The following is a 6,660-nucleotide window of genomic DNA, read 5'->3' on the forward strand; positions in this document are numbered from 1 at the left end:
GAATCAAGAATATGAGAAGGAAGTAGTAAATTAGCCAGTCCAGTGAATAGAGGGAAGAAGATTAGAAGATAGAGATCAAATAGAAATGAGAATAGAAAGGATATCTGAACAAGAAAAGTAGTGCTATACCTAAACATATCATTTTTACACTGTTACTTTCTAATAATTATAGAATAAAATCTTGTAGGCCAAGTGGAATTAACAAGTCTATGAAGTCCTATATGGTAAGATCAATTAGTGGTGGTTGTAGGTCCTTTCTAGAGAAAGACACTCTTTAGAAAAAGATCAAAGAATGATATGGTCTAGATGATCTTTCGGTTAATTACTCTAACAAGGTGATAATAACAATGTGATGTAACCTTTAATAAGATTCTAACAGAGCTCACTTTAGAAGAGTGAAATTTTTTGGGTTCCTAGTCCCTAGTGTTTTTTCCCTTTACAGAGTTTCCATGTTAAAATATTGGTGTCAAATGTGTTGATTTTTTTATGTAGCACTTTTCATTTTTCATGTTATCTTCATTTTACTGCAACTTGGTAACAATTAAGTTTATGGTCAGTAATTACTAAATTATATTACTACCAAGAGGTGTTAATAGAATATGGAATGATAAGTTTGAAGTAAAACAAGTGAATATGTTAACTGTGATGAAAAATATCCACTGGGTGATTACTAATGATGTTTGTGAAATTTATTTGATGTAGTGCAAGGCAGGAGAATCCCCAAAGGAGATGTCCAAACCCCCAACAAATTAACTACACAGTGAAAACACAACAACAAGCAACACAAATGCAAGATCTGATACCAAATCACAACTCTTTATTCATATAATAACTGATTACATGAAATATGCTCATCTGTAAGGCCTTTTGGGTTAGGGCCAAATACAAACAAAAATTACCAAAATCAGTTCTACAATATCCAAAAAGATCCACTTACAAACCCAATTCTAGCTAGTCCAGATCCACAATTGGATAAAAACACCAAGAAGAATCTAGACTTGTATCCTCAAGCCCACCAAACAATCCTTTGGTTCCTAAGCCGCAGCCCTAGCTCTTCAAAATTCACATCCACTTCATCCCCTTCTCCAAGCTAGAATGAAAACTCTACCTCCTCTTTTGCCAAAAGACTCTACAAGACCCCTTACTTATACCCAACTAAGCCACAAGTCGGCCTAGTTCATTACAAACAAAATTAAATCCCTTACATTTGATATAGGTCAAGCCACAAGTCATCCACAACATAAATTAAATACCCATACATAAATTAAATGCCTAAAATCAGCTCACAGACAACTCGACACCAACAGAAACCAAGACCAAGTCGAGTTTTAGTAAAACAAAGCCGAGCACCAGTAAACCCCAAGTCATGCTGAGCAACCATAGACCATGTCAAGCTCCAGAACATGTCGAGTAACAAAGACCATCCTGAGCTCTAGACCATGCTAAGTTCCATAGACCATGCTGAGTTCCACAAACCATTTTGAGCTCTTAGACCGTGCCGAGTTCCATAGACCATGTCGAGCTCCCAACACTTAACCAAAAAACCATCAAACATGCAATATTGCAAGTAAACCCAAGATTCTCCTGCATCATTATTCAAACTCGAATTGTTAAAAGGGAGTATAGGATAACTAGACATAATTGATTCACCCCCCTCCCTGGTTATTTAATACCAATGTAGAAACTTATGTTGAATAGTATTTCAAAAGCATTATTCCCCACCATTAAATAACATGAGGTAATAATAGAGAATTAAAAGAAACTATAATGATTTTGATGAACTTAATAAAAACAACATGTTTCATAATATTTCACTTTTTCATATACACAATTTTATTATTATTTATCTACATCTTGTAGAAAGTTTTCATTTATTCATTTTTGGTCATATAATTTTACATCCTTAAAACTATGTGCATAGGACATACATTCTTATATATCTACAATACATGCTCATTTTTAGAGCTTGTGTTTTGTATTTAATTGGTTACAAATATGTTTTTAAAGCTTTTACTTTCTCATATATTGGATTGCATATGTAGGGATTAATTTTACATTCACATACATTGATAATTCACATTAATATTAGTATTATGATCTAAAATATTTATAGAATAATAGATGAATGATTTCTTTTTATATTGATTAATACAATTTTTTTCCAACATCCATTCTAATCCACTAGCCCTCCTTTGATGGATTAGTGAGAACATCAATTACAATAAACATATAGTTAAATTTTTTTAAGAGAATTACAATAACTTAATGGGTTATTGGCTCTCTCCTTTTCACTTACTTAAGTTAATTGTAATTTTAAACTTTAAATATAAATATCTTCTATAAAAATTAGGGATGATATCACATGGTTGTAGGCCCACATTGATGGTAGGGAAATCTCTGAGGAGCATGAATTTTTTAAATATTTCTACGAGTAAGATACAATGGCCCACAATGATCTTTTTGTTGAAGACTGACATCATGGTTCATACTATGCTGGATTGAAGTATGAATGGAAGCAATTTGTTACAAAAGGTTCAAGGAGTGGGCTGCATTCCATTTGGGTTTAACTGATGAAGATAGATTAAGGAGACTTGAAGCTCACCATGAAGAACTTGAAAGTAGGCTGGCAGTTTTTAAAGATGGGCGAGCTTAGGCTGTTGGGGTTGCATTTGTCATCTTCAAAGATATCTACACTACAAACAAGGCTCTTCAGGATGCCAAAACTGAGAAAAAGAGACCACAAATTAGAAAATTTGTTTCTATTATGGAGTTGCAGCTTGAAAAGAGCCATTAGAAGGTAGAGAGAGCACCACCAGTTGCTGACATATATTGGCATCATTTCTTTACAAAGTGCTAGACAAATTATTGATGCAGAGGGTACGAACAATGCAACATCATGGTTGGCTTGGGGTACAAAGCTCGAGTTGGGCTGTAGCTTTGTTCTTCCAGTTCTTACGAAATATGCTAATTTTTGTAAGCATGTACATAACTATTCCTACAAATCTATTGTCACTTTCCAAGATTGAAAGCCATTTAACTATCTTAGGAGAGCATTAAGCTGTACTGGTTTTAAAAAAGTTTATATTTCCTCATTAATTTGATTTTCCTATGAGTACTATTGGAGTTATCATTGGAAGGTGCTCTCTTGAGGACGGGTCAATTCTATATGGATGAGAATGATTGCAACAAAATTGAGGAGTATATGAGTGCATGTTTTTACTAGGTCCTTTCTATCCTCTCTTGCTTTCATGATAACAAGCACTTTTCTAGGCATATCTTTTGATTTGTTAGCTCCAATTCCTTGGATGAAGAAAAAATTGTAAAATTTTGGTAAAAATGGCTTGCTGCAGTCATCACTGAGAGTCAAAAGGACAATTTGGAAGCATCTTTGTTGTCAGAAAGATACTTTAGTTTTGATGATGGAGATGGCTCAACACAAAGGGAGAGTGTAAATGGGCTTGATCTATGGGGAAGAGCTTGACTAGTCTATCCAATTAACAAAAAGGATCGCCATCAGATGGTTTAGACTTTTGATTTTGCACAGTATTATGCATTTAATATTACAATCTTTTCATTGACCCTAATTTATTCTGCCTTCACACCTCTCATGCTACCTATAGGTGCATGTTACTTTGGATATCGGTATGTGGTGGGTAAACTACAATTTTTTCTTTGTGTCATTTTCATGGACTACTTGCAGGAAATTATCAAAAGCTCATGAAAACCTTTCTGAGAATAATGTGGCTATGTGTGATTCTATTCTTGCTATCTATGCTATTCTTCTTCTCAATCTAAGGAGATTCTAGAAGTTGTAATTTATGTGTACTTTTGTGAGGATCATAGTTTATTGTTTTAAATATGGTGTAGATAAACTAATATCCTCAATAAAAACCAATTTTCAATAGGATATACTAGACGGTGTATGGACCATTGATAGTATTGTTGATGGACCCATCGAATATGAGGTGTATGCACAACCAAAGTATGATTGGGATGTTTCCTCTATTTAATTTTTTCATTGAGGATCCATTTTGATTGATACTGAATACATGTATTTCTCTCCAAATTATCTAGAATTTTCAATTCTAATCTAATTGGACTTTTATGAGGTCAAACACTTGGAAGTATGTTTGTAATGTCAAATGTATGAAACAATTGTAGGATAACTAATTTTTTTCTGTTTGGGTCGAATTATGTAAAGTATATCAACTAATTCCATTTTTAGACATTTTATCTTCCCAACTCCCAGACATACCCCCTGCCCACCTCTCCTTCTACAAAATTGGCCAATCTTTATTACTGAAAAAAGTCACACCAAACATGAGGCATCTTGGTTGAACCCTTAGGACTTGGCCACAATATGTTATGGATTAATTTCAGAAAGACATTAAGCATGGAAATGGTAAATATGGGCATTTGGAATGGTAAATTTTTTTCTTCAAATAAAATCTTCTTATTGTATATATTTTTCTATCTTCATGTCAGATGGCTGAAATGATTTTTCTCTAGAGATTTTCACGAAGGATTTTTTTTAACAATGTTGTTTGCCAACTCAAACCTATTTCTTGACATTTTAGGAATGTTTTACTATGTTTCTTGGAGCTTGGAGGATAGATGGATGGGGTGTGTGAGAATGGCCAGTATATTTTTGGATCATGGGTGTGGAAGGGGGTCAACTACCCAAATATTATATAAAATCACTAGTTAAATTAAGAAAATATTAACAAAACTAATAGAAACTAAAGTTTTGTGCTAAATTTGCTATGACTAACTATTGATCCAATAATCCATATTATAATTATAATATGCATCTCATTTCAACAATCTTAGTTACAAACTTGAAACTCAGGAGTAAGAAATCAGCCCTGATAAATAAATTGATAATATAATTTAGTGAATATTAAGGGTTTCTTTGGGTTGGGAGACCTAGTTGGGCTACCAATAATGCTATTTGCTAATCCAAACCTATTTTGCATCATTTAGAAATGTTTTAATGTGTTTCTTAAAGATTTGATGTTAGATAGATGGGTGTGTGCAAATGGCTAGCCTATTTCTTGATTATGGGTGTGGCTAGGGGTTAGCTACTAAAATAATATATTAAAACAATAGTTGAATTAAGAAAAATCTGACAATATTATTTAGTGCTTTGTTACATTTATGAATTTGCATCACTTTCCCTATTAGTAGGAATAACTTAATTATAGATAATTGATAAAAACTTTCTTTTCATGTGTCTTATTTATAACAAATTCCTATTTTTATGTTGTTTGTAAACTAAGGTTCAATATAATAAATGTCAACATCAGGTGTAATGAACACTTTTAGCACCCACCTGAGCATAAGGAACAATACTTGTGTGCGGCCAGAGTACTCCAAATTATATTCTATAAGAGTCTATCACTACAATAATTTAGAGAAGTGTAATTGACATGAAATGTAATTATAAAATGCTTGAACAAAAGAATTTAAAATGATTGAATTGTTATTGATAAACATTTAGATTATTGTTTTTCATAATAACTAAAATTTGTGTTTTGAGAAGAGTATATCATGTTACAGTGACTATGATCATGGTAGATCTAATGGTGGGAAGACAACTTTGTCAATTTTTTGCATTATTCTTTCAAGGGTACTAGCTCAATGGAAGAGCACCTGCTTTATAAGCAGGAGGATGGTGGTTCAATTCCATCGTGCCCTAATATGACTAAATTAATGATTAAATAAACTACCAAATATTACCATATATACTTTGCAAAAAATACCAAATATACTACTAAATCAACTACCAAATCAAGTACCAAATATACTACCAAATCAAGTCCCATATATACTACCCAAAAAACTACCAAATAAACTACCATATAAACTACCAAGTAACAACAATAAATGACTAAATCAATGACCTAATCAATGCTTAAAATAGTTTAGTCATAAATTTGGTTGGGAGATAAATGTCTGCCAATCAACTACCATTGGTCACATGATCAAAATTAGTCACATATCTACAAATTTTAGTAGTTTATTTAGTAATAGATTGTGTTTTTTGTACTAGTGAAATGAAGTTTATAGAAGTATAGATGAAATTATACCCATAATAATGTGATATAATCTATAGTGCAAGATTACATTCATAATCCAATCTATCATGGGAAATTAGATAAGAATGTGATTAGTATTATTTTAGGAAAATTGTGTGTTCACTCCAAAATTGAAATTAGTGGATGCACAAAAGGATTTTATTGTTTACTAGAATCATGTATCAAAATATCCTCATGAAAAGAAATTAAAGGATAAAATAGATACATCTTCATCTTTCCTACGAATCCTTAACATTTAATAGATAAAATTTGAAAATATAGTGAATAAATTATAATTTAAAATATTATAAACTCATAATGATGAGGACCTCAAAATAAATTTTAAGGAGATCATGGATTATAAGAAAATGATGGCCAAGAGTACTAGCTCTTTGTAGAATCTCTAGGAAGAGATTGCTTTTAGGTGTGTGAAAAGAATAGGGATGGAGTTGGTACCTACTCGACAACTAAGGTTCCCACGATTCTTGTCCTTACTCGATGAAATTAATAAAATGGCTACTTTTTAAACCTAGTCAAACTCCTTTCACTTTAGCCTAGTATAGACCATTTTGAGGTTGTACTA

At 32.2% G+C, this 6,660-nt stretch overlaps 1 non-coding gene and 1 pseudogene across 1 annotated transcript; both read left to right on the forward strand.

Moving 5' to 3' along the window:
• The first annotated feature begins 2,345 nt into the window (after positions 1 to 2,345).
• Positions 2,346 to 3,452, forward strand: LOC149554728 (hyperosmolality-gated Ca2+ permeable channel 4.1 pseudogene; annotated as a pseudogene).
• A 2,174-nt stretch (positions 3,453 to 5,626) lies between these two features.
• TRNAI-UAU (transfer RNA isoleucine (anticodon UAU)) lies at positions 5,627 to 5,698 on the forward strand. The gene has a single exon. It is a non-coding gene; the product is annotated as a tRNA-Ile (tRNA).
• The last annotated feature ends 962 nt before the right edge of the window (positions 5,699 to 6,660 follow it).

Source organism: Cupressus sempervirens, chromosome 5 (assembly GCF_028749045.1).
Source record: "Cupressus sempervirens isolate cs-2001-9-10 chromosome 5, ASM2874904v1, whole genome shotgun sequence".
Lineage (NCBI taxonomy): Eukaryota > Viridiplantae > Streptophyta > Pinopsida > Cupressales > Cupressaceae > Cupressus > Cupressus sempervirens.